The sequence below is a fragment of the Peromyscus maniculatus genome, chromosome 3 (genome assembly GCF_049852395.1).
Source record: "Peromyscus maniculatus bairdii isolate BWxNUB_F1_BW_parent chromosome 3, HU_Pman_BW_mat_3.1, whole genome shotgun sequence".
NCBI lineage: Eukaryota > Metazoa > Chordata > Mammalia > Rodentia > Cricetidae > Peromyscus > Peromyscus maniculatus.
In genome coordinates this window covers 45,556,768-45,575,529 of record NC_134854.1, presented here as the reverse complement: position 1 = coordinate 45,575,529, position 18,762 = coordinate 45,556,768, and the positions used below count along the sequence as shown (strand labels likewise).

At 39.4% G+C, this 18,762-nt stretch overlaps 1 protein-coding gene across 1 annotated transcript in view; it reads left to right on the top strand.

The window, feature by feature from the left end:
- The window catches only part of Cntnap2 (contactin associated protein 2), a 2,081,518-nt gene that overhangs the window by 1,041,742 nt on the left and 1,021,014 nt on the right, over positions 1–18,762 (top strand). The window lies entirely within an intron of this gene.

Below are 18,762 nucleotides of genomic sequence, written 5' to 3'. Positions count from 1 at the left end.
TATAACAGACAGCAAATAAATATTTATAAATGAATTAGTAAACTCTATAAAATAGAAAAGATAAGCAGTTTATTTTAAATGGTGTGGAAGAAGAAACACATGTTCTGGCAGTGACTGACACCTAAATATAAGAACTCATGCTCCTAGGTGGGGATTTTCTGCCACTGTGGAGGGATAACTTTGAGAAGTTCTGAGTTTGTCCTGAGTCACTAATCCGTGATAGTTTGGGGGTGTTTGTAGTACATTTTAAAGGTTCTCACTGAATATTTGGTGAGTCAATGAAAGTGGGACAAAATGTCTTCTCAGTGAAGGAATGGAGTTGATTGACACAAACAAAAGCCACTCATTCAAATACTAGTCTCCCTCCAAGTGTGTGTTGAACATAATCAGCTTTGGGCCAAGAGTTCCCATGGTTGTCATAGTACATGGATTGCATTTGTCAGCGGAAAAGCTTTTGACAGTCTCCACTAATCTCCTATCTGGAAGGCTGTTTGCCATGGATGAGGTCACCAAAGGCCTAGAGTAGCTCCTATCCATCTCAGTCCAGTGGATAGACAAACTGCTGGAGCCTTACATTTGTGATATAGATTACAGGATGTGGTGTGCTGTACTTTATTGCTTTATAGATTTGAGTTTTCAAAACCCTGTCAGGAGGATATTGACTTCCTCTTGAGTCTTTGTTCTGCCTTTAAGATACGCCGCTATATAGAATCACGATTTTTGTTTTGTTTTGTTTTTAAATCATGTCCTCATCAACTGAGTCCTCCAAGTGAGTAAAAAACATATCGCAACTCCAAATCTCAGGCCTAACTGCTAGAGCGTTAAGATACCGGGTGAGATACTGAGACACTGCACAAATATAAGCTTCAAGAGATTCTAAGACATATGTTGTCAAGAACAGGATGCAGGTGAACCTGAATTAATGCCCACCCTGCCCCACTGAGATTCCTCTGAAAGACAACAGCTACCAGAAGTAGGAGGGAAGGAAGGATAAAGAATGATGGCATTTCCAGTCTATGAAAGCCCTAAGCAAAGGCTTGCAATAAGTGAAGCTCCTGGCTGTGTTGCATCATCTTGACTGTTTCCAGTAGGATGTGCTCCCATAGTTCTGTGCCTGCTCACTGGCAATTCTAGGACAGGTCAAGCTTCTGATGATGCACTTCCTTCACCTTGTTCTTGTGTGAGAATACACAAATCACAAAACAAGCAATCTTTGGGGATATTTCTTCAGCAAAGGAGGTCAGAGATGGTTTAGCTGTTATCTCTACCTCTTGACTGAAATTCCTTAACACTTCATTAATTTTAATAATTGAGATAATAATAAAAGAAGCAATTATATTTATTTATCAACCAATTACTGGATAACAGGCTTTTTAGATAGCAGCCAGGGCCCATGGTTATATGTGTACAGCTTTAAATTTCTAACATTACTTAGGCCATTATTTTTAATATCCTCTCTGTTTACATTGGAAAGGAAACAGCTGTGGTAAGAAAGTTCTTGTCGGCTTGTATGGAAAAGGGGAAGTCTAAAGAGCATAGGCTGAGCATGCAGCTCACAAGAAGGTACCAGATGTGAGAGGCAATGGTACAGGAGAGCTTTCTGAGTTTCATAGTACTGGTACTAATGAGGTTTAATAGAGGGAGTGTCCATCCATTTTTAGTTTCTAATCTAGACACACCAGTATCCATGTCTAGCCATTGTCACCTACAATACCAAGGCCACATCGAGTGATTGGCTTAACCAGCCACATCTCTTTCGCCAAGTTTTCTCTCTGAAGGCAAGAAATGCAAAATCAATGTGCTGTTGATATAGTCTGTTGAGGACTATCTTCCTAACTTTCAGACAGCCCTTTTCTTATTGTGTCTTCACATTCACATTATATAGGATGGAGGAAGGATTAGGAGGATGTTGAGAGAATAAAAGAATCTCCTCCATATCTGTTCTTATGAGGAAGCTAATCTCATCCTGAGGATTCTACCCTCATGGTCTAACTACTCCCCAGAGACCCTCAACCTCAGTTTTATACCATGATGGGGATGGTGATAAGATTTCCATATATAAATTCTGAGAAGGGTACACAGGTAGTCTGTTACACTAGTCTTTCAGCCCTCACTTAAGTAGACCAAAAGTTAAGTAGCTAACTAGATAGATATGCAAATATGTACAAATATGAAGTATTTCCCTATTGGATTTATTTAGGAGTATTGTCCCAGGACTTGTGGTCCTTACCTATGAAATAATGCCAGCCTTCCTCTGTACAACTGAGTCTCTGAAAATTCCTTACGGAGCCTACATGCACTATAAATTTGTCATGTAAAGCTTCTAGATGGAGTCCTAGAAATCGCTGGGTTAACTGGGCTGTTATACAATTTTTGAGTAACTTGGAAGCACCTGGCTTAGGATCATATTTTTTTAGGTCTCTGAAGTTCGTTTTCTAACTTCGTTTTGTTTCACTCCAAGAATCACACGAGTCAGAAGTATTTTACCAAATGATATTTTTCTGGGATCTGAAAATGGAAGTCTGGGGAAAGGAGTTTGTGGTGTGTATTAGACTCATAGGGCTGCTGTAACAAGTTTCCCCAAACTCAGTGAGATTTATTCTCAGGTTTGGATACAGGAAATTTAGAGCCAGGTAATGAGGTGTCAGAAGATCTGTGTTCTCTTTGAAGGATGTAGGCAAGGAGTCTTTGACTTCTATAGCTAGTGAGAGTTTTTAGCAATCCTTGGTACTCCTTCTGTGATAGACCTTCATGTCTGCATCTATCTTCAAATCTTCTGAGTGTCTGTGTCTGTTTCCTCCTGATTAGGACACGAGGTGCAGATTTAGAGCCCACCCTAGCCACTCTTACCTCATCATCCTCTGGATACCTCCATGACAACATTATTTCCAAATTAGACTACATGCCCAAATCCAGCTTAGAATATTAGCATACCTTTTAGAACAACACAAACAGCTCATTCATAATAAGCTATAAGTTAGCTGTGTAAGTCCCTCTGTATTTGTTACATTCCTCAGTGCTGTCACTTAATACATGACCAGACAAAATTGAACACAAGGAAGTTTCATTCTTATTCACAATCTGAGGACATTCCTAACAGGGAAGTCATAGGGCCAGCTAATGCTATAGAGGCTGAAGTATATGGCAGCTGCTTGCTCATATCTCATTGGTCGAGGAAGCAGAGAGAAGACAGTAATAGCAATCTTAAGGACTATTCATTAGAATTCTACTTGCTCCAGCAAGGCCTCCTCTCCCAAATGTTCATCAGCATCCCAAAACAGTACCACTAGCTGTGGTCCAAGCATTCAAATATATGAACTTATAGGGGGCATTTTACATTCAAATCATGACACTCTCTAGTTGCCATATTTCCTAAAGCAGACTCCCAACTTCTGATTTTCTACTATGTGTTTTCAAAGATGGATCTTATAGGAGTTAAACATCAATCACAAACTTAAGAAACTATAGCTAAAGGGGAGAGTCAAACAAACACCATCAGGGAAAACTAGAGCCTAGGGCCCACGGGGTGAAATGATTGTTGTTGGCTAAATTTACAAATGGAACTTTGTGACCTCTAAATAGTGCCAAATATAGATGTATGAGGAAATCAATAGAAAGTGTTTCTGAGAGAAGCCAAACTGGTGTATCAGAGTGTCCAAACTCATTACTCTTAAATGTTAGAAGTCTCTGTGTAAAACCAAACATGTAAAAGGAAAACAGTAGGGAAAGGCATCATTGAAATGAAAGAATCTACAGGTGTAAGGAAGCAACATTAACTGGGTGAGAAGAGAACAGCAAGTAGTGTGTATCTGAGATTGAGTCAGCAAACAACTGGAGCCAAGCCAAGCTGTGGGACAAGGGGTGGAAATCTGCCTCCGTGGCTTTGTAAGTTTTCTAAAGCAGAATTTAAAATTTGACTTTGAATTTTGCTGCAGTAAGAAGCTAGTATAGTAAAAGAAATGAATGTATTAGAGACCTTTATCATGAATAAATATAGTAATGAGAACAAACCACACTGACAAAGGAATGCCCCTTAAAATCTGCCTTACCCTTCTTTATTAGCACCTTTCCCAAATAAATACATTGTCATGCTTAGCTTTTGTTGTCCACTGGACACAAGCTGGAATCACTTGGGAAGGGTGTAAATGAGAAATTCTCCACACTGGGTTGGCCTGTGGTCATTTCTGTGGGTTACTGCCTTAACTAAATTCACTGATGTGGGAAGATGGAGCCCACTGTGAACAGCACCATTCCCTATGCAAAGAGTATAAGAGAACTTACTTATAACTGAGTTTTTAAGGGTGCATAAGAATTGTGTAGGAGCAGAGAAATCAAGCTTGAATTCAAGCAAGAAAGCATGTATCCACTATTTCTCTCTGACATTTGTGGGGCGTTTCCCCACCAATCCCACAGTTTGCTGGAGTTTTCTTGAGTGCGAGGAGCAGGAAATATTAGATAGAAACATTTAGATTGTGGAGATAAACAGACAGAAAATAAAGGACAGCCTCGAGTGGGCCTGGAACCTATTCCAACGAGCCCTGACTGTCTCTGCCCCAGGGTATTTATAGAGATGCCAAAGGGTGGAGCAAAAGAACTCCCCCCAGCACAGCCAAGTGCAGACCATCTCAGACACCTGCACTCAGGCCCATGGTCCTAATCATCCTCCCTATGCAGACATGCTGAGTAAAGTCACAAGGAACCTGAAACCAGGCTCCCACAGAGATGGACTGTGGTTATGATATGATTACCTTTGTGAAATCTCTGCCTCAACTTCCCTACAACGATGAACTGTTCCCTGGCATTGTAGCTGAAGTAGATTCCTTTCTCCTCTGAGTTGCTTTTTTTCAGGGTATTTTATCACAGCAACAGAAGTGAAGCTAGGACACACATAATTAAGAGAAAATTGGGATCAGGAGATGGTTCAGTGGATAAAGCACTTAATGTATAAGCATGAGGTCCAGAGTCTAGATCCCCAGAACTCATATAGAAGTCCAGTGCCATTGATAGCTGGCTTACAATTCCAGCCTGTTCAGAAAGCATAGATCCCAAAACCAAGTTGGCTCACCAAATTAGTCAATTCATAAGATCTAGCTGCAAATGAGAAATCCTGCCTCAATGAATAAGGTGAAGAGTGTTTTAAGAAGACCCCCAATATCAACCTCTGGCATGCCACATGTGCAAATGCACACATATATGCTCAAAAACATGCAAACATGCATGCATCTCACATGAGACATATGCAAAAAAGAAATTGAGTCATCTTGATGTTATACTGTGTCTGTACATTTGTATAATATTCATCAATTACCATGTATAGCAAGGAAGAAGGCTTCAAGGAACCTCCTTAGTACCATGGGGTTGTGCATATATACCTCATTATCATCAAGAAATTTCCCCCACATGTAGCTAGAGTTTTCCTGCCTTGCCCACAGTCAGGACAAATCTTTGTCACTTGCCAGTCCCACAGCCGCTCAGACCCAACCAAGTAAACACAGAGACTTATATTGTTTACAAACTGTATGGCCGTGGCAGGCTTCTTGCTAACTGTTCTTATAGCTTAAATTAATCCATTTCCATAAATCTATACCTTGCCACGTGGCTCTTGGCTTACCGGCATCTTCACATGCTGCTTGTCATGGTGGCGGCTGGCAGTGTCTCTGACTCAGCCTCCCACTTCCCAGAATTCTTCTCCTCCTTGTCCCGCCTATACTTCCTCCTGCCTGACTACTGGCCAATCAGTGTTTTATTTACTAACCAATCAGAGCAACACATTTGCCATACAGAACATCCCACAGCACCCACATTTATCAGGTAAGTGCTGGGCAAGTTTGCAGGTTTACACTTGAAAGGGTCTCTTAGGAAACATCTTCAAAACAAATATGGGGACTTTCCTGAGAATTTAAGTCCTTAAACTGGATCAATGTTCCATTTTCTCTTTGCTGGTTGAAATAATACGCAATAGATTTAACATTTTCTAAGCCTGCATTTCCAAATCCCCAGACTTTGCTTCCAAATATGCTTTGATTTCAACTCTTCTATTATAGAACTGAGACTCTACTTTCGTTCATTTATATCCAGAGGCATTACAATGCTGGGTATAACTAAGAGCCTACAGATGATGCTTGAAACATCACATGACTGAAGAGGTGGCATTACCTTAATCCTCAAACAACTGAGGTTGCCCCCACCTCCAATGGTTCCATGTGCTTTGCATTCTAAAGTCATCATTTTACATCACATTTGTGGTTGTCCTGTTAATAGACACCTACTCTAACTTCCATGACAAGAACCTCTGCTTGTGGCCTTACGGGATCTCACCTGATTAGACAAGGTCCGCTTTTCTCAAAGCCAGCAGATTGTAGAAGCTGACCACCCTGGCATTTCAGAATGTTTTCACAGCCACACCCAGGTTAGTGTGTCACAGACTAGGTTTCACACTGAGGCCTCTACAGATTGACACTCAAACTATCATCGTAATGTACTTTTTCATACCTCAGATAGGAGATGTCAAATAATATAATCAAATGTTTTGTATAATATACAGCTAAATTAGATTGCTATAAGAATTTTCTAGTAATAATTTCCATGATTTCTACAGCCTCATCTTTCCATTTCATTATTTTATATATGTTGCTGCTTCTATTCCCTTCAATAATGCTTTTACTAAAAAAAAAAAAATAGGTGTAAATGTCAGAAGACAGTTTACAGAATCAACTGGCCTGAACTTATGGGGGTTCATAGAGACTGAACTGACAACCAGGGAGCCTGCATGGACTGACCTGGATACTCTGCATGTGTGTTACAGTTGTGTAGCTTGGCCCTCTTATGGGACTCCTAACATTGGGAACAGGGGCTGTCTCCAACGCTTTTACAGGCCTTTCTGACCCTACTCCTCATGCTGGGTCACCTTGTCCAGCCTTAATACATTGGGAGGTGCTTAGTCTTACTGCAAGATGATATGCCATGTTTTGTTGATACTCATGGGAGACCAGCCATTTCTTGGACAGAGATTGAGGGGGAGTGGACTAGGGATGGGAATAGAGGGGCATGGGGGAGGGACTGGAAGGAGAGGAGGGAAGGGAAACTGGCTGAGTTGTAAAATAAATAAATTTATTTTAAAAATAGGTGTAAATGTTTCTAAGATAAAACATTTCCGCTAAACTAGTACTAGTAGTAAATAGGACTATTATTTCTCTAACTCTAATCCTTTCCTCTTGTCCCATTGCAATGAATTTTCAACTAATTTCTAATCGGGGCAATATTTTGTTTGGTGTGTGTGTGTGTGTGTGTGTGTGTGTGTGTGTGTGTCTGCCTGTGTTACACTAACAACTGTTTCTAGATACTCCTTTTGCTGATAGGTTTGTGTCTTGTTATATAAGTCATTTCTGGTCTACTCTTTTATATAGTTCTTAGTGAGTTCCCTATGGGGGACTTTACCAGTCTCCTCCCCCAGGAGTTTTTGGTTCTCTCCCACATGTTCCAGACCCTCCTCTAGTTGAGCTTCCTAGAGCCCTTTCATCCCACTCTGCTTTCCTACCTCATCACACTTGTCCAGCAGATTTTAATCACTTCTTACCAACCACTTCTTTTCTTAGTTTTCTGTCTGTTGTTGGAGTCACCCTAGTGGAGCTCTCAGAGAGCAAAGATAAATGGCTTTTGTATGCTTTAATGCAACTCAAGTGTTCTCAGTTTGAGAAATAGTAGTTTCTAACTATGCATTTATTCATTGACTCGATTAACATTCCTATGGACACATTTAATGATGACATGCACAAGGGGCTACAGAACTTCTTGCCTCCAGTGACATTGTAATATTCACTCACATCCCCCAAATGAAACAAGGGTGGTTGTGCAGGTAAAGAGAGGTCTCTGGCTACAATGAGGGCACTGTGAGACTTTGTATTGTCTTGAACATATGAACAACTATAAACAACTCTTTGTTAGATCAGATGAAATGATGCATGGAAATACCAATGTGCAGCTAAAACACCTTAGGGTTAGAAAGTTCTTTGCAATGTGATGAAAGATTTGTAATTTAAAGTGAGATGTTAGAGAATGCCTGTAGTAAGAAGGTGAAAGAGGCCTCAAGGAGTGGAGACACCCAGAGAAAATGCAAGAGAACATCTCTAGTATTCAGAGAAGTGTTAACACATACATAACTGGAATGTACAGATGGTTTAGGAAAGGCATGAGTGTGGATTGGGGTGCACTGAGGAGATAGTGCATTGTCTTGAACAGTGATCAGGGTTGGACCAGATGAATCTTATATTTTTGATGATCCTTAGGCTGTTTTGAGAATGGTACAATTATTCCTGGTAAACAGAAACAGATTAGATTGATGATAGCTATGGAACAAGTGAAAAATGATCAGGTCTGGATATATAGTAGAAGATGCTAGCCAACAGGACTGTCTGACATGTGGATACAGGGAGTAACCTGAAAAGATCAAAGATGTCACCACTCTATCTGATAAAAAGGATTGTGTGTACTTTTTTTTTCTTTTTCTTTTTTTTTTACTATTCCATGCTATCTCTTTCTGAGCCACACTCAGTCAGGGTTCACTGGGTTGTGTTCCCCCAAAGAGCCGCTCCTATCTGGTCCATCCTAAATCTAAGAAGCTATTATCTTATATGAGTTGTAACCAACCATTTTGCCTTCAGTAGTAACAAGACCAAAAGCCACTCCATGCTCAGCCACCACACATACTCTTCCACAAACCCTAACATCCTCTCTCTCCTGGTTTCCTCTCGTGGGCTCTCAGTCAATTTCCAAAAATTCTCCAACATGGGGAGTAATGATGGTGAGGAATCTGCTTACTCAGAAGCAGCCCTTGTGCACTAAGATTTCAATTAATCTCCTATGTAGAAGCCACTTTTCTGTTAAAAACAAGTCAAGGAAGAGAAGTCTGGCTCAGTCAAGATGCTGTTACAGAAGCAGTCTTAGTCCACAGATAGATTCCCACTACATATACTTCCAGCTTGAAAATTCAATTTAATAATGTGTTCCTTCTGGTTTCTGTTGTATCCATGGCAAAATTCTACAGTTGATCCTGGAGAGGATTAGGAAGTCAGTGATTTATGGTTCTAAGAAACCTAATTGGTTACTTAATAAAAAATAAGTATCCTTGAAAATGTACACAGAAGCAACAAAAATGGACTCAGAAGGTTGTATTTATGTATTTGTGCATGTATGATTGTTTATATATAAAACAATCAAAGAAAAAGAGAGTAGGGGGACATGGAAGGAGTCAAAGGAAGGGAATATGGGAAGGTCTAGAGGGAGAAAGAGGAAAGGAGGAAGTATGTAATTAAATTTTAATTAAAAATGTATTTAAAGAAACAAAATTGTACTTGCAAAAAAATGTAAGTAAATAAATTTACATTTAGCATCATCCACATTCACTTATGTCTTAAGCAAAGTTTAATTATACAGAGCAACTACTTGCTTATGAAAATTCCTGAATCAATGTTTGTTAATCTATTCAAATTCTTTTTTCAATTAAAAAAACATATTTATCAATATTGAAGTACTTAGATAGCCTTCCTCACACTGATGTCATATGCTTCTCGTTGAAATATTAGTTCGGTATTAATGGCAAAAGCCTACTTTTTCTAACCAATTAACAATTTATTAAATTTTAGAATGATAAATAAGAAAATCACAATTCAAAATCTTCATAATTTTTGTTAGCAGTTTATTCAATTTAGACTAACATAATAATATGATTGAAATTCAGCCTTCTTTACAGCTTCTGAACATATCTGTTAACATGTTGCTTTCATTTTCTTTGGGGTTTTCATTCTTTCACTCCAGTCCATTATGATGTGATACTTCTACTATTCTGTCTATGGTAACGGATACAATATACTTAGTTTCTCAAGCAAGTTTAGACACTACAGAACTAATTGCTCATGAAAGTGTTTTGAGTCATTATTTGTTTAAATTCTTTCCTCACTTTTTAAAAATGCATTTCAAACCCTTTCTACCTTGTCAGGACAAGGAAGGAGACTCTTTGTTCCATAATCAGATTACCAATAGACTTTTGATTATTGTTTTATTGTTGTTGCTATTATTGTTGCTTCTTGTTTTTAAATTATATACATAAAAGAAAATGGCAAAAGAAGAGGAAAAAAAACCAGAGATCCACCTGCCTCTGCCTCCCAAATGCTGGGATTAAAGGTATTCACCACCACTGCTAGGGTAAAATGAAATATGTTAACCTCAGTACTCATCACGTTTCTGCTTGGAGATGGGAGAGTGTTTAGTATGTAGCCAAAGATTCATGTGACTTTTTACAGCTCTCAGAAGTACAAGTTGATCAGCTGTGTGATCTGATTTAATTATAACCACAATTATTAGGAAAATCTACCCACCCTGCCTTTTTCTGACTCTTCCTACTGTTTTGCATTAGGAACATTAAGATGTGGGACAAACTTGTATGAAGGTTTCAAAGAAAAGAAATTACAAAAAGAATTACAAAAGCTTTCAAGAATTAGTTTGACTCTATTTTCAGGGAACATTGATAGTTGCTTTCTTCTCTCCTTGTATCTGTTTAGCTACTGAGAAATCACTAACCTGAAAGAACACAACATTCTCACTGTGGAATTAATATAAAAATCTGAGTTAAAAGGTTTTTCTCATAGATTTTTTTAAGAAAATGTTTTCTATAACTAAATGACTCTTAAGTAGTAAAACAAAACAAAACTTGCCAAACTATAAAAATCCTGATAACATATATGTTTGATACAGATATATCACATGTGTCAAGTGATTACTTAGAGAATATAAGTATTTCACTTTTATAAATCATCCTGTATAATTGACGCAAAAATGCTCCCCACTCCACCACCAAAAAAAACTGTATTGTTTACTCCTCTGCATGAGTAACTAGTGTTTAAGAATCTTCAGTGGTACTTGCTAACGCATGCTAAGGAAGATTGTATTCAGCTTACGATGATGGGGACAGGCCAAACCAGGATTTGTAGTAAGACAGAGAGATTGTGCTCACTGTACAATGTGCAGGAACAAGTAAAAAAAAAAAAAAAAAAAAGATGTACAGAGAAGGTGGTACAGACTGTGGGTCAGCAGATGGGAAAGTACTGAGAGGAAACAGCAGGGGTTAAGCAGATGCTGAGTAGGAACCTCACAAGATTCTTTGTAGAGAATGCCCAGGGTACTCAGATACCACCTTCGAGATAGAGGATAAGAAAGGGGGTCCTGATCAGATAAGGGAGATCCAATGTTTAAGGCAGGATGCTTTGGCTACATTGGCATGGCAAGATTCTTGCCTGAAACTGGGTCATATAGAGGCACACACATTAGCCAATAAAGCTCACAAGGAAGACACAAAGAGGAGGGACTCATGGATCACCCTGGGAAGGGAAAATAGATGAGATCTCCATGAGTAGATTGGGGATGAGGGATGGACAACGGAGGGTAGGGGATGGGGGATGAAAACATAGGGGAACAGGATGGTTGAGCTGGAACATGGATGGAGTGGGAGAGCAATGAAAGAGATAGCATGATAGAGACATCATGGGGATTGGGAGAAACCGAGTGCTAGGGAAATTCCCAGGAATCTACAAGGATAACCCCAGCTTAGACTACTAGCAATAGTGGAGAGGGTGCCTGAACTGGCTTACCCCAGTAATCAGATCAGTAAATACCCTAATTGTCATAATAGAGCCTTTCTCCAGTAACTGATGAGTAGTTATAGAGATCCATAGTCAAACACCAGGCGAAGATCCATGAGTCTAGTCAAAGAAAGAGAAGAGGGATTCTGTGAGCAAGGAACATCAAGATCATGATGGGGAAACCTACAGAGACAACCAAACCAAACTAGTGGAAACTCATGAAATTTAGACCAACATCTAGGAGCCTCCACAGGACCAGATTAATCCCTCTGCATAAGCAAAACAGTTCTATAGCTTGATCTGCTTAAGGGGATCCCAGGCAGTGGGATCAGGATCCATCCATAGTGCATGAGTGGGTTTTTTGGAACCCACTATATATGGTGGGACACCTTACACAGCCTTGAGGCAGGAGGAGGGACTTGGATCTGCCTCTACTGAATGTACCAGGCCCTGCTGACTCCCCTTACCTTTTTGTAGGAGGTATTGGGGTGGGGGTGAGGAGGGAGACTGGAGGAGTGGGAGGAGGGAAGAAGGGGATCTGTGATTGGTATGTAAAATGAATAAAATGAATTAAAAAATTCTTAATAAAAAAGTAAGAAATTAAAAAAAAAAAAGCTCAAAGTCTGAAAAAGGTGTTACTAAAGTCATTATCAGGAGTCACTCAACGTATGTGAGAAGTTGTTAATACAGAATCAGACAAGTAAAGATCTACCAGGCAAGTATGACTCCAGAAAAGTGTGTGAATTTATGTAGGACTGGCATGAAAAGTGAAGAGAAAGAAAAAAGACTGGGTAGGGAGCCACAGGTGAGAGCACAGCTCTGACCCAGACTTGTCAATCACAACAAGGTGTCTTTGGCTCTGCATCAGGCAGGGATGGCCAGGCTGTGTTCTGCCACTTGCTGTGTTACTGCCTAGAGGGGATTTGAGGCTCATCTGGGGCTCATAATTATAGACACAATCATAATTTCTAGATGGTGCCAAATGTAGACAAATTTCTAAATGGTCTTATTAAATAAAAAACATGGAGCCAAATGTAGGGGTAAAAGCCTTCGAGATCAGGGAAATAGGGAAAACCACCAGCCAACCTCACCTCACCTCAACAACTCTGCAGCTTCCAAATGTGAGTTACTTCCTGTCTACCTGCGCCTTTATTGCCTTGCTGTTCTGCCCTCTCATTGGCTATCTTAGCCAGCTACCTCACTTCCTTGTCACTGTCTGTCTGTACAGACCTCTGGTCTCTATTCTTGGTACTGGGATTAAAGGCGTGTGTCACCACACTTGGCTCTGTTCCCTAGTATGGCCTTGAACACACAGAGACTCCACCTGATAAGTGATCAGATTAAGGAGGTATGCTGCCTAACTTCTTGTTTACTTAAAATGGCTAGCCTTTTCCCCCTGGTCTCCAGGCAAGCTTTATTAAAGCACAAATAAAATATCACCACATTTCAGCACAAATATAATATCACCACTCATAACCACATCAGGGAGCACCCTATTTTACAGCAGCTAGGTCATTTCCGATCATCAAGTAGCAAGTGAGAAATGCCCAGTCCCCCAACCTTGGCAATTTGTTAATGTCATAAAACCTTACAAACAAAAGAGAGTTTGAGAAAACTCTTTCTACTTCCTTAGTGGAACCAGAGGAGAGGTTTGTAGTTTCATCTATGGTTTTCAGTTTTTAATAAGGTTGCCATTTCTGTTTGTATTCCTAATTCTCCAGGATGAAACCAGAAGACAAGATGAACTTTGGGTATTTTGTTTTAAGTTTTGCTTAAGATTTACGTAATAATATTTCCACATGCACAGAAACAAAGTCAAAATAGGACTGAGGGCCTGCTATTATGACACTTCATTATTGTCTTTTATACATAAATTTCTATCTTTGAACTAGGAGGCCCGCTTTGTCTGGTTATTTGGTCACGTGGCACAATTTTGTCATCGCTTTTTAGGAAGGTCAAAACAACAACAAAAGTAAGGTGACAAATGACAAAAAGCACTAGAGCACAATTTCTTCAGTGAGCACCCCAGAATTCAGTGTAACTTCAGAGGTTTTCATTGGAAACAGAGGTGACCTCTGCTTCTATGTTTTTTCCTAAGGTCAAACAATGTTCCAGTGGGAAACATGAAAGTGAATGTTGCCTGTCTACAGGAGACCATGTGACACTGTGACCAGGAGAAACAAGACACCTGAGAAAAATCAGTGATCAAACATTATCTTTTGAAGCATTCAGACTTTTCCCCATTATCTGTTGAAGAGTAACTGATGGGATTCTGCAATGCCACGAGCACACAAGACTTTCAGTTCAATTGTTCAAAGAAAAGAGCATTTGAAGAGCAGAAAGTACATGTAAATCAGAGAACAGAGTCTGGAAAATGTGTGGTTAGTAGTGTACGTGGGGAGATATTTGTTGAAAGATCCAAGAGAGGACATTTAAGATGAGTGGAGGATAGAAATGTGAGCCTTTAGGCTGAGAGAAGAAGCATGGCTATCCCTGCTGTGTAGAAGCTTAGGAGAAATTGAAATAATTCCACTACTTTTTGAGCCCATGACAAAGCTTATACCAAACCCACAGGTAGAGATTTTTGTGTGTTTACTAAGATAATTCATGGTTTAGTACAAGCCCTCATCTTTTATCTTGTAGAAGAATCTTCTGGAATGCTTTAAAAATCAGTTCTGGCTATGTTTTTCTTTGGTAGAAACTACTTGAAACATTTTTATATAAAAAGTTAAGCTATTCTTAAAATAGTATAGAAATTTTACTTTAGAAAAACATTCTAAAATTTATTTTTCAAACTTTAAATACAAAAGGCTTACATAGCTGTAGTCTGAGAACTCGAGTGACTGGGAAAGGAAATATAAACATTTATTCAGATCCTTTTAATATATAAATACTAGGTTAAAAAAATCCTTTGGGCAAGCTTTTGAAGATCAGAAAAGCTTCTAATATAACACTTACACTCAAATGTATTTTGTCCTTTAGAGTGTCAATAAGTTATCTGTATAACAAAAGTTGGTTTTGCTGGTCAATTGACATAATTTCATCTGGCATAGGTGTCCAAAATTACAATATGCCATATAGACTTGTTGAAAAAATACCCGAGGTTCTTGGAAGGTAGCTCAGTGAGGACAATGCTGGCTGTGAAGTTTGAAGACCTGAGCTTGACTCCACAGGACCCAGGTAAAGGTGGACACAGTAGCATGTCATCTGTAATCCCAGTGTTCCCATGGAGAAATGGAAAGCACATGGGCCAGCTAGCCTGGTGTACAATACAAACAAGAGACCATATCTCAAGCAAGTTGGAAAATGAAGGGCAGACTGACACCTGAGTTTGTCCTATGATCCCAACACACATCCCTCTACTCACATACATGAATCCCAGCCCCTAATATACACACCAAAAATTAAAAAGAATGCCTTAATTATCAGCCAATCATACATCTTTAAGTGTGTGTGTGTGTGTGTGTGTGTGTGTGTGTGTGTGTGTGTGTGTGTGTTGCACTTAATGATTGGGGGAACTGATTTCTGGGAAAATGTCAAGTATATACTGGCAAATATCAACTAAGTATGTTCTCTTTGTCTCCTTTGCACTGATGTGTAAGTATGTCAAATGACGAAATGTGTGTAGTCAGAATACAATAGTAATATCAATATTAACCTTAAATATGGACAGTAAAAAGGACATAGTGTTCTAGAACAGAAGTTCCCAACCTGGGAGTTGAGACACCTTGGGTCAATGACTCTTTCACAGGAGTTACCTGAGACCATCGGAAAATAGATATTTACATTACTATTCATAACAGTAGCAAAAGTGCAGTTATGAAGTAGAAACAAAATTTTTATGGTTAAAGGCAACAATATTAGCGAGGTTGAGAACCACTTTTCTAGGATAATATCTAACTGTGTGTAACAGAAACCCAAGACAGTATAAATAGAATGACAGGGCTGACATGACTTTGCATGATGTCAAGAAGCATGGATTCTTCTACCAGCTTCATCAGCTTTCTGCTCACTGGAGGACAATGACTTTAATGCCTTATTTGAAACATAATAATTGTTCAGAGACCAGCAAACTTTTGGTAAAGGGTCATATAGTCAATATTTTAGACTTTATGTCATGTGATCTCTCCTATAACCCTACTATGATAACAAAAAAACACATATGAAGAATATACAGACAAATGACATGGTATGATTTTAATAAAACTTAAAGTTTTATGTAAGTGGTAGGTTAGGTCTAATCCACATGCTGCAATTTAATAGAACTGGAGGGTTGTATTCTTGCATTCAGTCACCTCTGTGTTCTGCTAATTCCTAAAGGAAGTGAGCCACTCTGGTCTCCTTATCACAGAGCTGGCTGATTCCTTCTTGTCTTCTACCCACCTTCCAATTTGATGGTAAGCTGCCTTGAAGCCTAAGAAAGAATAAACTTTGTTGAATGGTGATATCTTTAAGCTTATCGTAGCCTTGGGAGCCTCCCAGTGTCTGGCAGATAAGATTGCAGAATCAGGATCTTCCTCCTTCAAAAGCCACTTATGGCAGCCATGTGATTACTGTGATTTCCTTCAGGATCCAGGTATTCTGGTCTGTTATAAAGTGGGTTTAAAGTTCCTAAGGTGGGGATTCTCCCTCATCTTCTATTGTTAGTAAAAACAGAGAGACCCTCCCACTTCAGGTAACTTCTATCTGTGCTGATGAGCTGCCTAGTTCTAAGCTGAGTTCTCACAGACTTTGCTGAATACAACAAGACTGAACCAATAAACATCTGCATTTATTTCTTAACATTACAGTTTCTGTTCCTACTTCCTTTGTCTTTTAAAGAACAACAGTTGGCAATCTGACCAAATGTTTTTCTTCAGTGTCACAAAGGGGTCATCTTGTTAACCCTGAACAATCCCAATATCCATATCTTGTGCCTACCACACTCAATGCCATAAACATTGTACCTATAATACCCAACAGGTATCAGGATGGAGTTCAGAAAGGAGTTCATAAGAGAGGAATTTGTTTGCTTATACAAAAGAAAAACTGCACACTGTCCAAAGCCTCCACAGTGATTGGTGGGCACGGAAACCCATGCTTGCATTTCCTCCTAGGCAGTGCTCAACATTCATCATTTATCTTCTAGTGCCTAATAAATGATGCTCCAGACGCCAAATCCAGAGAAGCAGAGGAAAGGGGCTGGCCCTCTCCCTTTAAGGCCACTCTACAGACCTCTCAGGCAGCACTTAGAGACGAACACCTCATTGACTAGAATTTAGATGTGTGTCTACACATAACCAGCTACAAGAGCAGTTAAGTGACCAAGAGCCCTGCTAGGTGTCTGCTTCTACCCAAGAGAGGGCAAGTAAATATTAGAGAGTAATTATCAGCCTTGTAACAGGTCCTATATTTAATATTAAACAATTGATATTATCTTTGAGTTGGATTAGAGTCTGTGTACCCAATTTTAGTTAATAAAGTGGCATTCAATATTTATTGGGTCCTTGAGCAGATTTTCAAAATCTCTGTATGGATGTTTATCCTAAGGATATGGAGTTTGGGGAATTCATTTAAGTTGACTCATTTCTTCTCCAAGTTTTCAATTATCCATCATCTAGCCTGCGGCTTTTCACAACAAATAATTGAGTGACAAAGTTAAATAGGTTTTGGGTTTTTTTTTTTCTCTCTGATAGAACGTTCCCTGGTCATGTATTTATATTTCTCACTCATTGCTGATTATATTTTTATTCTCTACAGAAACCTAACTCAAAAGAGAAAGAGTATTTGATCATATCCCCAAAGCACTAGAGTTCTATAAAATTAATGTTAGTGTTTAGCTAAAGTCTATGCTTTTCTTTAGCACAGAAGGTAAATGGCTGTACATCTTTTTAAAATTTTCATTCAACAAAAATGTAGAAATGTGCCGGGCGGTGGTGGCGCACGCCTTTAATCCCAGCACTCGGGAGGCAGAAGCAGGCGGATCTCTGTGAGTTCGAGGCCAGCCTGGGCTACCAAGTGAGTTCCAGGAAAGGCGCAAAGCTACACAGAGAAACCCTGTCTCGAAAAACCAAAAAAAAAAAAAAAAAAAAAAAAAAAAAAAAAAAAATGTAGAAATGTGATCATGATTGCTTTCTTTGGGGAACAGAATGTTTTTAAATCAAGAAAAGTAGTTTGGGCCTTGGGATGCATCTGTAGCTGTATCACTGGGCAGAGAGCTTGTAATATCCAAAGCATGACTCAGCCTTGATGTGTTTATTTCACTATATGTCCCACCACCACCACCACCACACAGCACCTGAGAGGTGCCTAGTGCTCATTGAAGCATTACTCAATGAATCAATAAGGGTGATTAGCCATGTATTTCAGAGTATTCTACTAGAGATGTTTCTATTACTTGATTTTAAATGGTAACAGTGTTGTGATTTATCCAAAATTTTAGTTAAAATCTATGACACACCATGCTTTATCAGACTTACAACCCAGCTGGACTTAATATTTTATTCTCTGGCTAAAGAATAATGCTTTGGAGCTGGGGAGGTTCCCCAGTAGGTAAAGCCTTTGCATTGCAAGCATGTGCACCTGAGTTTGGGTCCCCAGAATCTTTGTGAAACCTGGGCATGGAGCACAGGTCTAGAATCCCAATGCTCCCTCAGTAAAACAGAAGGGAAAGACAGGGGACTCCAACAAAGCTTGTGAGCCAATTAGTCTGACATATGCAGTGACAAACAAGAGACCCTCAACTGAAACAAGATAGAAGGCTTATACCAACACCCAAGGTGGGCCCTGTTTTCCTCTCGTGCCACAGCACATGTACATGCCCCCCACCTGACATGCACAATACATGCACGCTCTCTCTCTCTCTCTCTCTCTCTCTCTCTCTCTCTCTCTCTCTCTCTCTCTCTCTCGCACACACACACACACACACACACACACACACACACCATAACTTAAAATTGAGAGAGAAGTATGTTTTCCTTAAGCAGTAGCTCAAGGTTAAATATATCTCCAAAGCACCTTTGCTCTCCCTTAATAATTATACTGTGTTTCCTCAAACAAATTTCACTAAATCTTTCTAGAGCTTATTTTTATGTTTTAAGCTTGTATTGTGTCTTAGGAAGGTATGTTTTTCTATTTTGTCATTTGTTAG